Source organism: Lytechinus variegatus, chromosome 2, assembly GCF_018143015.1.
Source record: "Lytechinus variegatus isolate NC3 chromosome 2, Lvar_3.0, whole genome shotgun sequence".
Lineage (NCBI taxonomy): Eukaryota > Metazoa > Echinodermata > Echinoidea > Temnopleuroida > Toxopneustidae > Lytechinus > Lytechinus variegatus.
Window position 1 is genome coordinate 24,243,233 of NC_054741.1, and position 22,748 is coordinate 24,265,980.

The 22,748-nt window shown below is 36.0% G+C and overlaps 1 protein-coding gene across 1 annotated transcript in view; it reads left to right on the forward strand.

The window, feature by feature from the left end:
* LOC121407650 (zinc finger protein 64-like) overlaps nucleotides 1-22,354 on the forward strand; it is a 49,539-nt gene extending 27,185 nt beyond the window's left edge. Inside the window, exons 3-4 of the transcript XR_005968938.1 lie at nucleotides 2,806-2,930; nucleotides 21,698-22,354. The gene's annotated coding sequence lies outside the window, so the exon portion shown is untranslated. The remainder of the gene's footprint in view (nucleotides 1-2,805; nucleotides 2,931-21,697) is intronic.
* The last annotated feature ends 394 nt before the right edge of the window (nucleotides 22,355-22,748 follow it).

Below are 22,748 nucleotides of genomic sequence, written 5' to 3' on the forward strand. Positions count from 1 at the left end.
TGTGGAGTATTGTTTTTTCTTCATCTCTCTCTCTCTCTCTCTCTCTATTCTCTTCCTTCCTCCAAAGTTTTCTTGAGAGTTTTTTCATTGGAAGGGATTGGTGAGTGCCGTGATGAGGCTTAATAACTTGACAATTTCACTTCATTTTGACAAAGCATAGAAGTAAACATTGGAGGAGAAGTTTGATAAGCTTTATTGGGATTCAGATACAACCATGGAGAAAGAAAGCCCCAGGGAGTGATTATTCTTGAAAAGCTGAATTTAAACTGAAAAGCAGGTATTGTAAATAGGCATGACACTCATTATCTTCTGCCCTCTTCCTTATAAAGCATGGAGTAATGAACTTACCAAGTTTGAATAGCTATCTGTTTTCTATTCTATTAATTATTGCTGAATGTCCCCATTTTTTTTCACTGAAGGCAAAAAGAAAAGTGATAGTCCACATTATATCAGGTCAAAGTTCAAACCAATAAAAGCAGGCTTTATTTTTCAATAAATTCCACTGATTACCAACAATGTGAAATTTAAGTCTGTTTCTACCCTTGTATTGTTTGATTTATCTTAAACTTCATAAATGGCGAAATTATAAGATTTTTTGTTTCAGGTCTGCTTTCTCGTAATGTTTTATTATTTTGCCTTTGTTCATTTTCCTGCTATCTGTTTTATTATTTTGCCTTTGTTCATTTTCCTGCTATCTGTTCATGATGTAGGAGCATGTGTTTGTAAAGAGCACACTCTCTTTTGTATCCTTTTCACTCAGTAAGTGCAAGAAATGTTGGAGTGGAATGGTTATTTTTATCACTACAATGTAGTAATGTTTATGACAGCAGAAGGAGGGGGACTTTCATTTAACATACACAGTAAAAATGCTGTTTAAAATGTTTATACAATGCTGTTTACTATATGATAATTATAGATAATATATATATATATATATATATATATATATACACAATAATTATATTAATTTTTTAATTTTTTAAACAGTTTAAACAGATGTTCAAAATCTTAAACAACAAAGTTTAATTTTCAATGTCTAATCTTCAATAAATTAAACATGATTGTTTAAACTGTTAAACAACTACTGTAAGGTTCATATAGTAAACAGCATTGTATAAAATCTTTTTACTGTGTATATGAGTACCCCTACCGAAATTTAAGCGTGCCGCTTGCTAGTAACTAGCATGCGACTAGCAGGGCACTCGCTTAATAAGCGAGTGCATGCTAGCGAACAGTCCCTGCTCGCTAAAAGATCGCTTAACTATTACTCTGCACGCATATCACACGCTTATTAAGCTAACCGCATGCTAGTTACTAGCATGCCGCAAGCTTGCGCAAGCTAGTCGCACGCTTCCCGCAAGCTTGGAAATTTCTGTAGGGGTAGGCCTGTTTGCTAAATATCCAGCCATTTTTTTTTTACTCTTCCTGTCCCAACAACTACAATGTTCTTGTGTGATTCATATTACCCAATGTGTTAGAATGAAGGTAGAAAATTCTATTCAGTGCTATTCAATTAAATACATTAAGTCAATTAAATGTATCAAGATAGAGGAGACAAAATTCATTGGTCATCACCATCATATTTCTGTCATCACTAGTGCAAAACTGACATTTGTAAAAAAAAAAAAAAAAAGATTCTTGACAAATAATTTGTCCATGGGTTAGAGTGATTCCCTCGAGATTTCAAGATTTACATTGTCATCTTCCTTTGTCATTTTGTAACACATCCTAAATAAATCATTATCGAGGTCCCCCCCCAACTAGGAGAAGCACCCTCATGTTAACAGATTCCTGCTAAAGTTGCCAAATTCTCACTTATTTCTTCTCTTCTTTTACCCCTCTCAAGGTTGTTTAGTTAGTAACATAGGGGAAACAATTATTGAAGATTTTTGTGTTTTATTTTGCGGTTTTCCATTCAGGAAATACATGTTCCTCATTATAACTCACATTGGAAGAATGACTATTTTCGCCCTTCTGTGACAAGTTTAAGTATTCATTTCTTAGATAAGAATTTTTTTTTTAAATCTAGATATATATTATAAAGAGAGTTTAAATATGAAATTGGCTTTCATAAGAGCATAATAATTAGGTGAAATGAATAAGTGAAAACAAGTAATTTGTGTAATTTGAACTTAAAGGCAATCTGACTGATAATGAAATAACATTCTTGAAAGGAAACACAGGAAAGAAAATTAGATGAATGAAAATAATGGAGTTATTATTTAAGCTAATAGAATGCAATAAGCAACGTCAATGTATATTTTGAGAGGCTCTTAATCTCCTGTGCAAGTAATATGAACAAAAATTTTTCATTATGTCAGTGATAAACAATTGTTTCATAGCTTTGATTTACCATTATAATGATTACATTGAGAATATTGGTGGACATTACCTGATTTTACCTTGTACAAATCATGATGAAAATCTATTCTTATTTTGCTGTATCTGTATGTCATGGTTGAGATAATCACATACTTACAACATTATCTATTATTCTGTACCTGGGCATTTGTTATTTCAAACCAATTTGGTATTATGTCAAATCTCTAGTATTCAAGTTTATTTGATGTACATAAGAAAATACAAGATGAAACAAGTTATTTTGATCTCAAGTTTCTGAGAAACGCATTGATAAAGCCTCAGCAGACGCAGGGGGGCAAGTTTACTGGAGTGGGACGATATATGAACGATGTGCACCTGACCCGTACATTCTCCCGCTACAAACTCATTTCCTCTTTCCGATAGATTGCCAATTGGAGGATCTCTTCACGATTATTACCGCTTCATAACTATTCATATTTTCAGGTAGACCCGATCAATCGCAGGGAGGGGGCGAGCACGTGCACCATTTATCAAGTTATACTCGGGCGATAATCAAATTTTGAGCCTACCCACCCAAGGACAAGAAAAAAGAAGCTGAGACATCACAGGTAAGAGAAGTTCATCTCCTCCCCCCTTTATTTCCCTCACTCAAATTTGTAACTTCAATGATTCTGCATAGGAATCTTGCCAGTTTCATAGTATCGCCATGTGTATGATCGGGTTAGCTGCAGAACCTCCCTAAAAGAAGAGAAGTCATTTTGCTCCCTTTTATTTCTCTCGTCCTTTCAGAAGAAGCGTTACGCCGTGCTATAATTTGATTTCATCGTTCAGGCAGGAATTGCTTCTGTTTCCTCATCTCCTTAGAAAATCGTGGCATGCACATGGTACTCGACGCATGTGATTCAGTTTACATGCAATACCGGGATATTTAGGCATATATAATTTGATATTTTGCCAATTGAATATTTAGGCGTCATAATTTGATAAGCTTGGAGGAGTGCGAATTTAAACCGATAATTTGATAGAAATGGAATGGAATATTTTTTGTAGAGTGTAGTAGAATGGCGAGGCATGAAAGTGACTTCTTATTTGATTGACAGCTTTCCCAGGATGCATTTTACCATGATCCCAAACAGCCGAGAAAAATTAGCCAATCTACGTCACTTTTCATTCCTTTCTCTTTACAGACCTTTAACAAAAATACATGAAAACCATCCAAAATTATATACACTGTAAGCTCATAATCCAATAATATATATTGAAATTTGATTGAGGATATTTTGTATGTCAAGCGCTTACCGTATTTTGAAAAGATATAGTAGATATTAGATTAGTTCATGGCATTTAGCTAATTGAGTAACTCATATACACTTCTTTAGTTTAATATATTCCATTATCAGAAGTTTTTGCTGAAAATTTTTCCTTTTTATTGAATTTGCTGATATAATTCACTATTAAAGTCTTTGCTTAAAATCTCTATTGTGACTTCAAAGGTAAATTTTGTGTGCTTCATTTCCTTCCTCATCTGTAATTGAATATTTTTTTATTAACCACCAATTTCCCGTTTGGTTGGATATGTTATAGATGTAAATTTAACAATGTTAATTATTTTTGTATGTGGTGATGGATCTGTCTTTAAAAGAGATGTAACATATGAAAGAAAGTGGGGGGGGGGCACAAACTCTTCGATAATTTCTTTATGCTTTGAAAGAAAGTTCACATTAGGTATTTACCAAAGCAATGCATTAGGCGTAGGTGAAGTTTGGAATTGGACCCTTTTAATTTTCTCTACACCATAATCCATAGACTCTATTCCATCCATGGCCATATCATCTGCTGGACGGGATCCTGATGTACAATGCAGATTGCTGCCCTCTCGTGGCCAGATTATAAAAAGGCTTCTGAAGTCAGTTCCTTATTTAACACCTGGAATCGTGTTAATACTAACAACTGAATGTGAGCCTTGAAGTTTACTTGAATGCAAATTTATTTCATAAAGTCTTACAACTATTGAAACTTTGCCATAATTACTGTAACTACCATAGAATCCTTGATTGTTATTTGCTGATGAGCCGTATCACCATGGTAGTTGCCATAAAGGCAGAGTTGCAGTAACTTGTAACTCTTTATGAAACAGTCCCCTGGTCTCGAAACCAACAGCTCTGTGCCCTATACACATATACACAAAGTCTTTTCTATCAAAGGTATAAAGGCTGTAGCCAGTTAGAATCATTGTAGGATGTATATTTTCTGATCAGAAGCTAATCAGAATAATTTTATTGCTGAGTTTACAAACAATTGCAATAAGCAAACCTTTTGTGCAATGATGCCCTGGTAATGAAGATAATACATAAGATATGAAGCTACAATCTATGGATAGGAGGAGGGGGTGGGGGGGGGTTGAGAGGGAACATAGTCCTAAAATAATTTTCCAAACTCATTTGCTAAACAGGTCACCTTTATGCACAGATTACCACTGTGATTAGGTTTAAAGATGAGGCCTAAAGTTTACCTCTATAAATTTCCAGAAGGAACTGGTGACCTTAACTAATTTTAGAAATTAGATCTCATTTTTGTGTTAATGTTGTGAAAGAGGGACATTTTTGTGAATTTTTGCCTTAGAAACGTGGGATTTCTTGGAAGTTGATCATCTGAACATAATGCCCCACCTACGTTGCCCGAAGGTTCATTTTAGACATGTACCTATATGGTTGAGGTGCATTGGAGTAAGATGGATAACAAAATTATTCCTGCCATGCATCTTTCTGTTAATCATGCCCACCTCCTGAATAAATAGCTAAAATGATTTTCATGAGACCCCGGTTATTATTCACTATTCTTGTCCTTTTCTCCTTCACCCTTCATTGGGCTCGGGCTGATGCCGAGCAGCAGGAGAATTCTTTTTATTTCTTTTTTTTTCCTTGGGTCGTCCATCTTGCACGGTTGAGAGAGATAAAGAAAGGTTGTGAGCCATTGTAGTGTGAGCGAAGGGTTACAAGCTTGCTGAAAATAAATCAATTTTCTTCTTACAGTGAATGAGTTTCATAATATTGCATGCATTTTGGGGGTATGGTGGTGAGAGAAGGGAGGCAGGAGAGGAAGAAATAGATGAAGGAGGGGTGAGGTCAGACACAGATGGGGTGATTCCCCTTACTTCAGACAGAAATGTAATCTACAATGACACAGACATCTTCAAGTTCTACATTCCATCCCATCCCTTCCCCTCCTGGCCTATAATGTAGGCGGAGGCTGCAGCTTTTGCCTTTACGAGCTTGATGCCGTTATGCAAAATGGCACAAATACGTCTGATGTAGAAGACTCCGAACTGTGGCTTTCGTAGCCATCTCCTAAGGGCCCTCTGCACCATCCCTAGTTTTCACATTTGTGCGCTATTTCTGATCCGGCAAATTATTCCGATCTGAACAATCTTGAGATTATTTGCAGTGGAGACGCAATTATCGCGCTAGTTCGTAGGATTAATCTTGAGATTGCAATCCCAAGTCAACTTGCAAAATAGCACGCTATTTTACGAATTAACGCGCTAATTCGTTGGTGCATACTCACTCGGGTTTATTTTTTCAGGGTGTCAGACCATAATGCATCGATGCCTCGCTTGAGCAGGAATCGCTCTTGCGATGGTGGAGACGGGGTTTCTTGAGTCACGAGATTAATTGCGAAGATTGCCAATCGGGCTAAAATCTCGAGATTGAGCAAACTCAGGATGGTGCAGCACCGCCTCTAGAGTCCGGTCTTGCATCGATCAGGATTCTGTGCCAGTTTTTCCATAATGAAAAATATTCACCAAATTTGCTCAATCTCGAGATTTTAGCCCAATCGGCCCTCTTCACGATTTATCTCGAGATTCAAGTAACCCCGTCTCCACCATCGCAAGAAGAGCGATTCCTGCTCGAGCGAGGCACCTACCGGATATGCATTGTGGCTGACTCCGTGAATAAATAATCCCGAGTACGGCTGCACCTGCCAATTTGTAAAATAGCACGCTATTTTGCAAATAATCCCAAGTTGACTTCGGATTGTGATCTGGAGATTAATCCTACGAACTAGCGCGATAATTGCGTCTACATTGCAAATATTCTTGAGATTGTTCAGATCGGGATAATTTGCAGGATCAGAAATAGCGCACAAATGTGAAAACTAGGGATGGTGCAGAGGGCCCTTAGGAGATGGCTACGAAAGCCACAGTTCGGAGTCTTCTACATCAGACGTATTTGTGCCATTTTGCATAACGGCATCAAGCTCGTAAAGGCACAAGCTGCAGCCTCCGCCTACATTATAGGCCAGGAGGGCAAGGGATGGGATGGAATGTAGAACTTGAAGATGTCTGTGTCATTGTAGATTACATTTCTGTCTGAAGTAAGGGGAATCACCCCATCTGTGTCTGACCTCACCCCTCCTTCATCTATTTCTTCCTCTCCTGCCTCCCTTCTCTCACCACCATACCCCCAAAATACATGCAATATTATGAAACTCATTCACTGTAAGAAGAAAATTGATTTATTTTCAGCAAGCTTGTAACCCTTCGCTTCGCTTATTTGAAAACTCAGGCTGGTGCAGACGGCCCTTCTGTATTCCTGTCTCTTTGTCTCTCTATCTTGCTCTTGCTCTACCTCTACCTTTACCTTTTTCCACTTTATGCCTAATAATTTTTTTATATTTTTTGTATTTGTCTTCCTCTTTCCTTTTGCCCAGCCCTTCTCTGCACTAATGCCCTCCTTTTGAAATCTATATAATCAATAGACTGATATTTCTCTTGACCCTCTTTTAAAATTCATAGGAATGTATCCATTTGTAATCATTTAAAAGCATGCTTACATGTTAGGATGACAAGAGGATATTTTCAAAACCAATGTGGATTAGGTATTTACCTCGCTTTCACTATAAAAGGAAACATTCAATAGGGCCTACATGTATATGAAGTTTGTTCACAAAAGTTATTTCATCCACGATTGCGACTAAAGAAACCTCTTGGTGACTGAAGGTATAGAGAAGAAAAAACATTACAAGAAAAAAAACAGGACAACTATGCATGTTTACAGGTGCTTTTTATGCAAATTCCATGAACAATTAGGCAATGTCAAATTGAACCATATAAAGTTATTGATTGAAAAAGGACTCAAAACGACATCAAGTCAATGCACTTTATTTAGGGCCTACATGTATAAGCAAAGAAAAAAAAAATCTCTTTACCATGCCCTTTTGACATTTATTTGGGGAATGAAAAAGGGAATATTTCTACGTACTACTGGAACAAACTTTTGTTACTACTGAAATTATGTGCCTTCGATTGGTGATGTGAATTGAGGTGATAAAGACTCAGATTTTGCGATACAGCCAACCCCTCCCCACCATTTTTTTAATGTTGTCTCAGAAGGTTGTGATAAACATGTTAAAATTATTTTTAAACAAAAGGAATTCAAGTTTGTCAATTACAAACACCCCCACCCTCCCCATCAGATGAGTTTTCATGCTCATTCCAATAAGCCATTTTAAGATTTTAATGATATCCCTAGGGATAAGTTACACAGCTGATTTTCAAGAATGTTAATTACAATGTTCTCTTTCAATTTCATTCATTTTCATGCATCCAGGCAATAATATAAATGCTCTGAAAAATATCCTTCCATGCAAAAACAAATTTGCCACGAAAGGACAATTTTGATTGAATGGCTCCTAGCTCAGACAGCTTTGCAGAAGATTTACAGAATTAATAGTTTCCATCATTTGTATGTAATGAGAAATCTGTCATTTCAGGGCTTTTAGGCAACATTTAGAAGCAATATACAGCAATTTTATCCCTAATTGCTTGAAATGATATGTTATTACTATTTTGAGGCAATAACCATTGAATATTTTTACTATGTTTTTTTTGTAATTATGTAGTTGTGGAATTTATTTTTATATTTCTGGAATCAACAGAACTTTGAACAAATCTAGTAATACAATTGGAATGTTCAACTTTTCTTTTGTTTGAAGGAGAATTCAATTAATTGGTATCATATAATTCGCTCTTCTGCTTACTATAATTCTGTCAAAAGTGCTACAAAATTGCAGCAAAATTTGGCTGGAGATTAGATCAAATATAGAAATATACATGTACAAAAAGAAGAAACAAACATATTCTTTAGAACTCTTTAAAAAAAGAGGTAAAAAGGTTTTTAAAAAGATTTGTTGATTTCTTTTTCTTTAAACACAAGAATGATATACATGTACACCATGAGTTGCCTTTAAAGATGGGCAGATGTACAGTTCATTATATAATAATATTCAGCACTTCAATATGAGGTCTCTATTATCTAGTTGCCTATTCAATGGCACACCATATATTATCCCGGCTTTAAAACCAGCTGCTAAAGGATGTTGGTGCATTCAAGGAATTAATCCTGCTGGGTACCCATTCACCTCACCTGGGTTGAGTGCAGCACGATGTGGGTAAATTTCTTGCTGAAGGAAAATTCGCATTTACTTGGATCTGAACCCACGTCCCTCTCATTGAAAGACGAGTCATAACTATTAGACAATGATCCCCCCATATAAATTTTCATTATGGAAAGGTAAAATATAATTATGTAAGTAGAAAATAATATTACAATAAAGTGACCACTTTTCCTGTAGAATGGTCACTTGTTTTTATATGGTATTAGAGATTCAACATGTTCTTGATGTATCGTTATCAGTGTGTTTACCGAAAGCAATAAAGGCATTGACTCTGTTGCTGTAACTGGATATGAATTAACACCCTTCTGCTTCTCAGGAGACATATCACCAAATTAAAAAATGACCACCTGAGCATACAGACGATGACTTATGACCTCACAGACTTGATCGCCCCCCATCAGATGAACTTCATCAAAAAACATCAAGCAACGGAGGACAGATCAGTTTCTGACAACTGATGGAGGAACTGAAGAGGGAGGAGGAGTAGCAATATTGCAAGACATCCATATCTATTCGGAATATATGCATTCAGTTTGTTTAGCGTATCCCCTTCAAAACTGACCACAAGGAGGCCAACCCTGGTCAAGTTTCATCCCAAGCCATTGACCCCTCGATCCGTCGTCGCCGGCGATCGACATCCACCCGCTCCTCGGCTCGCCAGAGCAATACCTGCGACGAATATGTATTTTGGCCTGTGTCATCATTGTAGCACCTTTCTGCGGTTGAAGAGCGAGGGAGAGATTGATAACGGATGTTGAATAAAGATTCCTAGAGATGATGCGGTTATGGAATTTTGATGGTGCTCTGACGCACTTGAGATGGACTTTGATTTCAATGTTTCTGAGCTCCGCTTGAAATAAGTTTCCATTTTCACCTTTGAGTCAGACGTTTCAGAAGGGTATTGCCGACAGGTGGTCAGATAGAAGTTGACATATATATATGCAATATTGATTGGAAAGGAATAGTTGTAATATCTTTGAAGTGTGTATACCAAGCTGTTGGGTGCAGCGTCATAGAGCAGTTCATAAAGTTAGGCATGATTTTGCAAACTCTGTACTAGAATATGAGGTGTTGATATATGAGACTTGAGTTAATAAAGAGAAATGCCAGTACATGTAGTTGCAGTAAACACTGATTTCATGAGAAAGTCTGTAAAACCAGGCTTAATTGTCACCATATCATCGAGGATCTAGATTTGGTACAGTTACATAAACTGAACTTTGTGAAATCGTTAAATTTACGCTGAAAAATATTCACACTGAAGATCACCAACACAGATAGGGACAGTGTATTATTATTGCTGGAATAAAGACCCGACGGAAGTGACCGAATCCGTGCTCATTTTGCTTATTTCTCTTCTCAGCAATTACACAATTTCTTCCAGAATCCTTTGGCACATATTTTTTATTCATACAAACAGACACTTGGGTGGTCACTGTAAATAGTCATTTTCAGATTGTTACCAGAACTGGAATTTGAAATAAATCCAGATCAGCATAGTGAGCTTTCAAACATTTGCTTTAGATAAACTGTTGTAAGCCTTGTAGATTTTGATTTAAATCCAAATGATTTTCAAAAATTCAATTTTTGACAAGTCACTAGATAGATATACACCCAATCTGAATTTATAAATCCAAGCAGTTGTGAGGCAGTGTATTAAAAAACTATGTTATGTAAGAAATATGCTTGACTTAAAAATTAAATTTTAGCCAGAAAATGTATATGAATGTTGTCATATCAGTTTAGCTATAAATGCGAAAGATTGCCTCTAAATGGGTAATTTTTGATAGTTAAAGCCTTTCACACATACAAGAAAAGTGAGTCACTTTTCCATATAGTGATTAGTTAAGCACTTGGCCCCAAAATTAGTCAAAGTGATGCATTTTGAACCAAAGTGTTTCACTACGCAGGCAAGTAGACTCACATTTCAAATTCTGAATAGCTGATACTTGAAGAAGTTGAATTTTGCCTCTCATGAATTTGATGGTATAATTCTTGAGATTAAAAAAATGAATCTCTTTAAATGACTCTTGGCGATGTCTTTACTTTTCCTCTTATTTTTTTAGAGCCAGAAGATTTGTCAACAGTGGTGGTGTTTGATCACGTTCTGTGATATTCTTGTCCTACTAAGAATAGGGTTTATTGGCATAAAGATTTGAGAAGGACATTTTGTGTCAGAAGATGTGATATATGCAATTCAAACAGTGTGCACTTTGACCTTGGCAAACAAACATACATGACTTCAAAAATAGGTGTTGAAATGATGGAAAGAGAGAGGGAGGGAGAGAGAGAAGGTGCTTTCAGACTAACTTTGAAACCTAGAATACACGGTATGCCCTGATTGGGAAATTTATGCTGATTTATCCCAATTAGAAAATACCAGGTATATTTGTTATAGTATGAAAGCAAATTACTTGCTATATTTAAATTTTCTTTAAAAATGCTAAATAATAGGTAGCCCATACTTGACAAAATTACACGAACTTTCAAAAGGATTTTTCTCTATCCCACCGAGTATGGTGCTTAGGTTCGTAGCTTGCTGAGCTAGCAATTTTGAATTTGGTAAATTGGCGATTCATCTGCCAACTCATCCACTCATCACATTGTCTACGTTCATTTAGTCAAATGCCATTCCGTCCATTGTCTAACAGCCATTTGGTCCATTAATCTCTTCATCTAATCACCAGTTCATCTATGACCATTTTGTCTCATAACCAATTGGTCTAATACCCATTTCCTTTTCACCCAATATGGACTAAATGGCTATTGGACCAACTGGTTATTAGACGAAATGATGAGTGGGCGAAATGGGAATTATACCATGTTGATAGTGGACGAACTGATGGTAGACCAGATGATAGTAGAGGTGTCATTGGACGAACTGGCATTAGACCAATTGGAAATAAACCTTGAATTTTGCCTGCGTTCAGTTAATCAAGATGTAACTGCACATGCTCATAAATTTGAGAACTTACCCTGATAAGGGTCTGTGTTTGGGTGGATATGATAGCGTTATTTGCAAAATTCCATAAAATTAATTTTCTGAAATTTTGAAGCATAAAAAAGTTCTCGTAAATTTATGAGCATTTCATTGATCTAGTCTGTGTGAATACACCTAGAGAGAGAGGGAGAGAGAGAGAATGAGAAGAGTGGATAGAGATAAGAGCTTAGCATACAATATGCCAATATCAATAAAACATTTTATATGGGGATTATGGGAAGAGATAAGTGTGAACTTTGCCTTCTGCACCATAATTGATACAAGATAAATACATAGTTATGTAACATCAAACCCAACCTTTATGTTGATGAGCTGATTATATGAATGGCGTAGATCGAAAATAATTTTGAAAAGCTAACATAGCAGAGGTTTTATAGATAATAAAGGTTGGTTTGTGTGTTAATCAGTGATATTAGCTCGCTGGACATTTTGACATGGAATTACTGATAAGGTGGTCAGTGCCTTCAAAAGTAAATTTTATACGAACATATAATAGAGCTGTAGCATATTTCTAGAAAAAAAAAACGTTATAACAAGTAGGCCTAGTGAGATATTATTTGATGAAATCAAGGAATGGGACATTGAAGGAAATGAAAGGGAAGTTTTTGTTTTTGTTTCAAAATATGCTAGAACAGAATCACTTGATGAAACAACCTTGGAAGTTAAGATATTAAACGTACTCTATATTTCAAGCTATGCTGCATTAGATACAGTAGTCATCATCAGAACATAATGTTGCTATTTTGTTGTGATTTTGTTATGGAATTATGATAAGGTATAAAAGAAAAAAAATATATCATTGTTGCTTAAGTAAGTTTGTTATATTGGCTTTTAAAAATGAGTCACTGAAAGACCATGAGCTTTATTATTAATCAAGATGACTTGATAATGAAGATTTGTATTCTTTATCAAAGGTCACTAGCTCATCACCTTCAATGACTTTGATTTTTAACTTGGATTTTCATCTTTATGAGTTGATTGCTCAACAAGCAAGCCATCAGGGGTGTATAACACAAATAGATATTATAAATATATACAATTGATTCTAACTTTTTGTAAATGGTTTGTCATAGACTTGCTGTTATGTTTACTTCAAAAGTTGGTTTTTATCTTTTATGTCACAGGGTCCTAGGAGGTGTAACATTAAAAAAATATTTACAATTGATAGCATATTTTGTGCATTTATTGGGATAGCCTTCCTTATATAGTTTGTTACTCTCTAAATTCCTGAGCTTGAAATCGATTGCAATCAGGGACCAATCCAAAGTTGGATTGAAGTTTTCAATCTGATTATAGATTTAGAATTCAATCTTATTCAATTGAAACTTTCCATCCAATTGGATTTGGATCTGGATTGGTCCTTGACCACTATCTATTGGATTGACTTTCAATCTACGGAATTTGGAGAGTTTTAAACTTGTTATCCCAGGAGGGGGTCTTCGATGGAGTCTTATGCCCTTTTTACACAGGATTTTCTTAACCCCGGACTATCGCTAACCCCGTACTATCCTTAACCCTGTACTATTTTTTTTTCCTTTTCACACATGCCAAATTGTTATTGCTAACCCCGGATAAGGAATGCTTGCTTTTTACACACGAAACTCGCTAACCCCGGACTAGTGGTTTTTGTCGATCATTCGTAGTACAAGTGCTTCACTCGTACACTTTTTACACACGCTACAATTTCCTTAACCCCGTACTATAGGTAGGGCCAAATTGCCATTTAGCCCCACCTATAGTACGGGGTTAAGCTTAGCCCACTTTCGTTTTACACATGCGATCTTAACCCCGTACTATTGCTCTTAGCACCGCAATTGGTGGGATAACCCTGCTTTTTTGCAGGGCCAAATAATCCCGTACTATAGGTGGGGTTAGCCCACTTTGCAAAAAACGCTGTGTAAAACGAAAGTGGGCTAAGCTTAACCCCGTACTATAGGTGGGGCTAAATTGCCATTTAGCCCCACCAATAGTACGGGGTTAAGGAAATTTTAGCCTGTCTAAAAAGGGTATTATAAAATCTAAATCTTGATGTGTGGGGAAACTCATGGTTGAAAAATGTGAAGAGTGAATTAGTGGAGTTGCCTTAATCTTTAGATATGAACTAGAGTAGTAGGTCCATGATGATATCAGCTTGATGGGAATAAAAAGAGTCATGTCACTAGGTGTCTGAAGCACTCTCTATGGAGACGGAGGTCACACAGGGAAGATGTGAAGAGTGAGAAAACTTGATCATTTAAAGACTTTGAGATGAGAAACGGATTAGTTATTGATTGGTCGCTCTGAAAGAGGAGAGTGGGTAAAAGCAAAGTGTGAAGTTACAAAATTGGCATTGATTTATGATATTCAGCCCACTTTTCATGCCCTCCTCCTCCCCATTCTCCTCCTCCTCCTCGGTGTCTCGCCATCTCCCATCCTCTGTCATTCGTGTCTATGGGAGCGTAAGGCCTCGCACCTGCCGAATCTTCTGCCTGTCATTTTCTATTCTTCCAAATATACCTCATCCCACCTCATTTGCATATATACCTGAGCAAGGGACAGATATCTCCGTCATATATTGCTTTTTGTGTCTTGTTCCAGGTTTGAAGAAGGGAGGAGGAGAAGGGGGGGTTGTTTTGGATGAGTCATTGATTCTGACCGCTGATGATGAGTTGTGATTGATCAGTGGAATTCAGGGATCCTGGCGCTGCAATTTAGAGTAATACTGCTGTTTATCTTATCATTAATTCTGCTATAGTAGCGACCATGATTATCATAACTATGAGCAGGTGTGACTTTCTTTACTCACTCCATGTAGATGTACTTGGAAAGGATGCATGGGTGATGACTTGACGAGAGAAAAAAATGAAAGAGCATAGCGTTTGGAGGTTTGATGCACGGTTGTGTATTCTTTTACAATGTGCACTGAATTATTGAGACGTTGAATCTCTGCTTGAAGAAAGTGGTAGATTATTTTTATGAAAAGAAGTTAATCCTATTACTTTTTAATTTACATGGATTATGTTATTCATTGTTTTAGCACTCTTATATGCTATTATCCGCATAATTTGGTCGTAAAATTGGAGGAGGACCAGAGTTATCCGCATTATTTCGATGCTGCTATTATCTGCATAATAGCAGCATCGGGACCAGATTTTGATTTTATGAACGCATTTCAAAAGTAATGCGGATAATTGCCATGGTGCGGTCACAAGGTCACCCTTTTCCAACGCAACCCCATTGGAGGGAGCGTGTGCAGTTGCCATGACAATTATCCGCCTTTTTCAGGTCGGGCAATCGTGAAAAAAAGTGCAGATTATTTTCGGAGTTTGTGAACGCAATTTTTATTGAATTATCCGCATTACTCTGAGGCGGATAATTGGAGGATGGGTTTATGAAAGGGGTATTAATTGCTCTTATAATATCAATTATTTGTTATCACGATCATTATTGTTCTTGATTTTATGTTTGGAAGATTTTAGACTTATACAACAACAAGTATAAATTTGAAAAATAGCACACAGAGTTTATTTATTTGATGCCGAGAAAAGCTGAATATGAACAAATTTTTAATTGATAATTTTGTCCATTTGTTTATATATGAACCCTATATTTTCTGTATCCACTCATTCCCCATATTTCAACATTTTAGTTTTACGCTGGAGTTTTTTTTTTTTTTTTGGGGGGGGGTTATTGTATAGGTGACTTGAAACTAGCCAACAGATAGGAAAATTAAACGTTACATGATTTATAACTGTTCATTTAACTTGTCTGGACAATCGTCCACATACATGGAAATGTATGCAAAGGGCTGTTACTAACAAAAATTTTACGTATAGGACAACCAGCCCACAGCCAATTGCTTCAGAAGACAAAATCCCCATCTTGGTTCAGTCTCCTCAGAGGAAAGTTTCCTTCTGAGTATGATTACCCCTCCCCCCCCCACCCTTCTCCCCCAATAACCCCCTATGATAGTTGCCCTAAGGACAATATAATCCCAGGAAAGATAATGCTGCCGCATATATGAATATACATATATATATACATGTATATTAATTATTTTTGTTTTCATTTAATATCTTAATTAATAGAATTTACATTGTGAATCTCCCTTTTTAACTAATTTTGTGTGATACTGATAAAGAATGATATAAATAGCATCATCTATACACCAATCAACAGCACAAACATCCAAATACTGTCACTTTCTTATATATGATTAAGATAAGTTTGCACAGTTTTGCCTATTTACTGTTTATCCAAATCAACTAGATATCAGAATGTACCAGCCCCCCCCCCCTTCTCTCTCTTCTCTCACCCTCTCTCTGCTCTGCTCTATATAACGATCCCTCCATATTTTTCCATTAGATGTTTATGAAGCCCCAACTGACACCTGAGCTAGCTAGCATCCCATACCTCCTCACCTGTACTATATGACCCTCCTCTATCGGATACCTGACCCACCTTCTAGCCCTCCTTTGCCCCTCCCTGTCAAATTACCCTCCTCCTTTTTTGACAGGAAAGGCGACATTTCCAACAGCAGAAATTGACAGGAAAGTTTGACACCTTTTCCAGCTTGTATTCCATGACATTTTCTAGCCATTCACCTCACTTGGCTGAGTTTCTTTTTTTTATATCTTTCTTGGAATTTTCTCGACTTTCGTTCCTCATTTTTCTTGAGGCAGTCACTGGTGAGTGATGAAGAAGTGGGTTTCAAGGGTTTTACACATGGGTCATGTGACTTGTCACATGGTCTGTAACTTTTCCCACCTGACTGCATGCAGCTTTGGCTTTTATCTGTCCACTAATTAGACCCTCATTTCCTTTCTATTTTAGTGTCATTGCATCCACCTGATCTCAGTAACATTCAAATTCAATATTTGATCAGAGAAATACATGAATCATTCTCCAGTTTTATCTGTTGTAAACTGATGTCATTTAAAAACAAAAATCAATTCAATTTCAAGTACATTTCGATCACCAGTTTACCATTTTGTTTTTGATAGAATACTTACATGAAGGAGATCAGTGGTAAAGTAATGAATTAGATTTTTTCAGACATCAATCTATGATTTTGCCTTAACTCTTCTTCAAAATTAATGCAGCGACTTTAAAGTGAGAGTCATATAAAATAGTGTCTGTGGACATGGTGGATGAAATCGTTTATTAATACTTTGCATCATTGATCAGAAAATATATGTAGTGAATTCCCGTAGAAATACATAATTGCTTATCTTGAGATGAAGAAAAATAACAAGAGATCATCCCTATGAATGGTTCAATAAGACCGTTGAGTGTTCGACTTAACTTTTGTATGTAGAATCAATCGAATGGGATTAACTATCAAACCTGAAGAGTGTCAGATCCTCCTTTATCTCAATCACGTCATCTTCCTGTCCCCAATTTCCATTTTCATTTTGAAGTATGGAGATAGAATCTAGATACATAGCTCCCATCCATCTACCTGTCATAAAATATAATGAGATATCAGTCCCTGGCAAAGACACTGCAACATTGCTTATTGAATCCCCCTGTTTGATGACCACACATTGCCTAATTTTTTCGATGATGCAGGTTGTTCGGTCTTGACGATATTCAAACCCAGTGGTTTCCTGCGAGCCCCACCATAGCGTTACCCCTCTCAATGAGAGCCGAGTTGGGAGACGTGATGTTTTTGACAGCTGGCTAATTGCAAGGAATTAAAAAGAATCATGCGCAGGACGTTGTCTGTGGCAGTGATGTCGATTAGGGTTGATGCGGGGGAAGAATAGAGATTAATAAAAGAGACAAATTCACTTGGATGGAAAATATGAGTTTGTGGAATGTGTTCTTGATACCGATATGTGAGATGTTGAGGGGGGTTGAGAGGGACTCGGAGGTTGGGAAGGATTGTGAATTGTTCTATTCTGACGGGTGTGTTTCCGAAGAGGAAGTGGCGCCCTGTCAGGGGCGATGATCTACTCCCCCTCTCATATTCATCTTATTGAGGATGATGCCAATAATGTGAAGAGTTTTAAGGTTTCATTTAAAAACCAGCTAGATATGATTGAAAGTCAAAGGGTTTGACTCTCTCAAACTCATGAAGAAATTGTATTTGTCATAGAGATGAAGATAGATTTGACCCACCTTTTTCCTGTGTTTTTCTCTGAAATATGGTATGTATTCCCCCCTCCCCATTAAAAAAAAACTATTGGAAGAATGTTGTAATGATAATGCAGTTGATTCTTTTGTAATGCTTGATACTGTGATGAGGATCTACTGAAAGGTATGGGGTTAAGTAAATCTGCATATTGAAATAAAAAATAAAATAAACAATTGTAGTAATATACTATTGAAATTGAACTTCATATTCTCATATATTGAGAATACATAGCCTCGTCGATCTGGCGCTGCGCAGCGGCCGCCGGGCCCACGATCAATTGGGCAAAGCAAATTTTCGGAGTATTTCAATTCATGTCTATTTCGAACAATAAATTATGGATATATCTTTATATTATTTTTTCCTAAGGGTACTTTGTTTCACTTATTTATAATTTTTTGTTTACTGTTTGTTGCCATTTGAGGTTCATTCTACATGTTAGAATTGTGACAGTCAACCAGAATTTGGCAAGTACCACCCAAAAACTTAATGGCCAAACAAAGATGTAAAACAAAAATTTGCTGACCAATTTACTTGTAGAAAGATAGGAAGAGTTCTGAATAATGAGGTTCCTGGTTCGTGATGATTCGATGTTTGATGTCATAATGATAATAGTTTGAGAGGCAGGTTATGACGGTGTTAACAGCTGATGATTTTATCTCTTACCATATTTCTTACGAAAGAGGAAAGGCAAGAGGGAGGGACGGTCATGGACAGTGAAGGATATGACAATTACTTTTTCAGTATTTTATTTGATTGCAATGTGATATTTTAATTACAGCCGGCATATGTTTGTCATGCCTCCTTTGAAGGTTCACCCAACACAATCAGATGACAGATCTAATTACTGCTCATCTTATTCTATTTGTTTTAATGATGACAGTAACGCTAGGCAAGGGATGTTGAAGTGCAGTCAACATGTTCAACGCTAAGTTCTAATTGATTGAAAATGCCAGTAAACATTTGACATGGTATGCGATTTGTCAACAAAAATATTACCAACTTGAATTTAATTAAACTTCTGTTCCCAGTGGATCCTTGTCATTATGTAATAGTAATAATAATGATACAAAATTGTTGATGAAATCATTGAGTTGCAAAAAGTATATTATATCAATTTTCGAGAGTCCCAAAATGGAGCAAATCTTTTCTTAAGAAATGCAAATGCAAATTTCATTATGTTAAATGTCATTTGATAATTAGATTTTAATGATAATAAGCCAAATTAGTGCTTGGCCAAATGGGTGTTAGACAAATTATCTAAAAGGACTGTAGTTATCTATAATGAATGAATTAAAAAAAAATAAATAACCCACCCTTTCGATGAAACCAGGGCAGGGGGGGGGGGCTTTGGACGAGAGGGTGGGTTCCAGGAAACTCCACGCAACCAGACTCACCCAACGCACCCTTTTGTCAAAAGTAAAAACCGGGGGGGGGGGAGCCTTTGGCCAAAAGGGTGCGTTCTCCTTAGCTTGTCGGACCAGCACCCACCCATTCATTACAAGCCAATGCCCAGACGGTCTAATTCCACCTTTTCTTGTTATTTGTTGCAATTTGTCATTTCTGAATAGTTTATCTAATCATAGCATTTTAGACCAAGTGGATATTAAATGAAATGGGTAAAGCCTACCTGGAAATTAGATGTAAATAGGCTAAATGGGGAATGGCAATTTACCAAAACATGTATAAAAACTTTCCTAAGATATAATGAGTGAGACACTCTGATTCATTGGTCATTGGACACACTTGGCATAATTTCATTCATCAAATCATTTTATGAAATGACCAGTTGTTGTGGTAACATATGCAATAATGTCCGCTGAGATGAACCATAGCAACTGGTCAAGCCAAGGTTTGACTGTTATGTAACATAATTATCATTTCTAATTCTTTTGAAGGATGTGTTTATATGTATATGATGACTGTCATTTCATTCTTTCTGTGTCTTTTAACAAATTTCATTGAACCCATATGTTTTTGATAATGTCTAATTGATTTGTCTGCAACATATATTCATGCCTTGTGTCAATTTTAATTTGTCTTTGAATACATTAAATCCAATTCGGAGGTAAAAGGGTCTTCTTGGTAAATAGTCAATTTTATAGGATTGTCTCTTTATTTAGGTCAAAGGTTATTTTCCAATTTTCAGTCTTCTAATTTGCTGTGTTTTACAGTGTTTTTTTTTTATTTATCATCATTTGAAATTTGTTTTGAGAAGTAAAATATTTTTTTTTACAATTCAATATCTGATCTGAATCTGAACCAGTGATCAACATAATTTTGACCTTATGACCTTTCTAATTTGAGGTGAAACTCACAATGTGTGGAACAGTGTATAACATTCAATAAACTATTCAACAATATTGGGGGAATATGAGCCCAGAAATAGAGAATTCATTCAATTCTTTAGGCCTATTGTAATTACATGTACCATAAAAAGTATGTAATCTTCTCATGCTTTTATTCATGTTTATCCATATAAAGAAAAAGAATCAAGATTATTGCTTTTGTTTTGGAGTTGTTTTGCTTAAATAATAATTTCAACCATGAAGTCAATAAATCAAGAGTTTTTTTAGTACAAGCATGCAAACCAGAAGTGCACAAATTACTTAAAAAGGGATATTGATTTTTAAAGATTTTCTCAGGAAATCATTGCTCATTACTTGAGTTTGGCTTCAAACAGTTCTCTTGGCAATAACTTGGCAGAGATGAAAATGTGTTGTGCTTTTCAAGGATGAATTTAGTATTACTAAAGGGTATATTCTTTCATCAACTATCCCCCATCCTTCAACAGCAATTGTATTTTTTTCTCATCATTTTCTCTTTTTAAAGAAAATTTCACATCTGAAATGTTTGTGACTGACTAATCTCACCTGTTTGTGTCAAGGAAACACAGTAAATGAAGAAATGTTTGAGAATGTTATGCAAAATTACCCTTAGGTCGAACATTAACATTTCTCTCAATTTGTAGCACCTGGAAGTTTTCATGTTGTGTGATGCTGCAGTGTTAGTTGGGAGCCAGTGGGTAGTAGTGTCGGGATCCAGTCGATACGTCTTGTTCCGATATCTTTTCCTTTCTTAAATTTCAATCATAAATGTCTTGAAAGTTAGTTGGTTGTTCTTTTTAATCAGAAAAAGGGAGTAAGAAAAGTTTTAAAGCTAAAGTTCACTTTGACGAAAACTTTGTTGGAAAAATAGCAGAAAAAATAATTTAAAATATTGGTGAAGGTTTGAGGAAAATCCATTTAAGATTAAGCAAGTCATTAGAATTTCAAATTTTTGATTTGTGACGTCATAAACGAGCAGCTGCCCTGTATGTTGTGTAATATAAAATGCATAAATTTCATTTTTTAATGGTTCATGATAACTGAAATGTGAAATGATTTGTGTATTGATATACTGAAGGTTCAATAAAGACCATTTTCAATTTGTTGAGAAAATTACTTTTCATTGATTTTTTTACCGCTACTCTCATATGACGTCACAAATCAAATGATTAAAATTGTAATAAGTTTTTAAATTCTTTGATGGATTTTCCTCAAAAGCTTCACCAATATTTGTCATTATTTTTTTCTGCTATTTTTACAATAAACTTTTTTTCAGGGTGAATTTCCCTTTTAAAATAACAAATTTGCCTCTCCATTTGAACAGGATATCCTTTTTACATTTAGGCCTACTCGGGAAGTTAAGACTGAAAGTCTCTGTGCCTTTAATGTTAATTAAGTATTGTTGCGTGAAACATCTGTTGTTTTGGGTCTACGTTTAAAAACCTTGGTTATTTTTTACTTCTTTTGTTCTTTCAGATCGTCCTGGATGTTCTTCGTTTTTGGCAGTCATCATCCCTCTTTGATTTTGCCTTCTGCGATACCGGATTGGGGCTTGAATTGAGGTCCTACCAGTAGACACCAAACCACTTTCACCTTGCCTTCTCCGATACCGGTTGGGGGCCTGACCTGAGGTCCTACCAGTAGACACCAAACCACTGTGCAATCCTTGGATGATCTGCAATAAGTACTATAGAATTCCTGTCAGCAACAAGAGCTGTCCTCTATCCGAGGTCTGATCAAGTCGTTGGGCCCTGTTACACAAAGAGATGGGATCGATTGTATAATCAGGGAAGTGTAACAGATTTCGAGGGCTCAGTGAAGCATATCCGTAAGTCGATTGCAAACCATGTACAGATGGTTACAATCAGTTGTAAATAGATTGTATCTCTTCGTCACAGGAGGAATATAACCATGGACTCCCACCTCTGAGTTGCTAGGGTTTTTTTTCAATTCAATTCTTTATTTCATTTCCATTCAAAACATAATACAAAGTAATATAAAGTAATACAAATCAAATACAATTTCAGGTTCAAGCCGTACTCTCAATTCTTGCTGAACTACAGTGTACCAAATTTTTATGATCATTTAGTACCATTAGTTATCATTTAAATGAAGATTACATAGACCTGCCAACCAGTACGTTTTTGCAACCAAAATATGGCACTACGTTTTTTCTTTAAAAATGTTTTTGTAAAAAAAAAAAAAAATTTTTTTTACAAAATCGGATTTATTGAGAAAAATCATCTCTATATGTCTCTATTTCATAAAACTTACACAAATATGGTTATTAGATCAATGTACTTTTAGGTAAATTTTTTTTCAATCATTCAACCAGGGTGAGATATACACATGTTTCAATGTTGTTGTTTTTTCATCTGCAAAAGCAGTGCGCATTTTAGCTTGCATGGAGCTTGAGCGCCGCGATGAGCGAGTGTGCCACGCATTTTATTATGAAATACACTTTTTTTGAGAAAAATACAGTTCTTTTATCACAGAATACAATTTTTCATTCCCAGAGGTTGGCAGG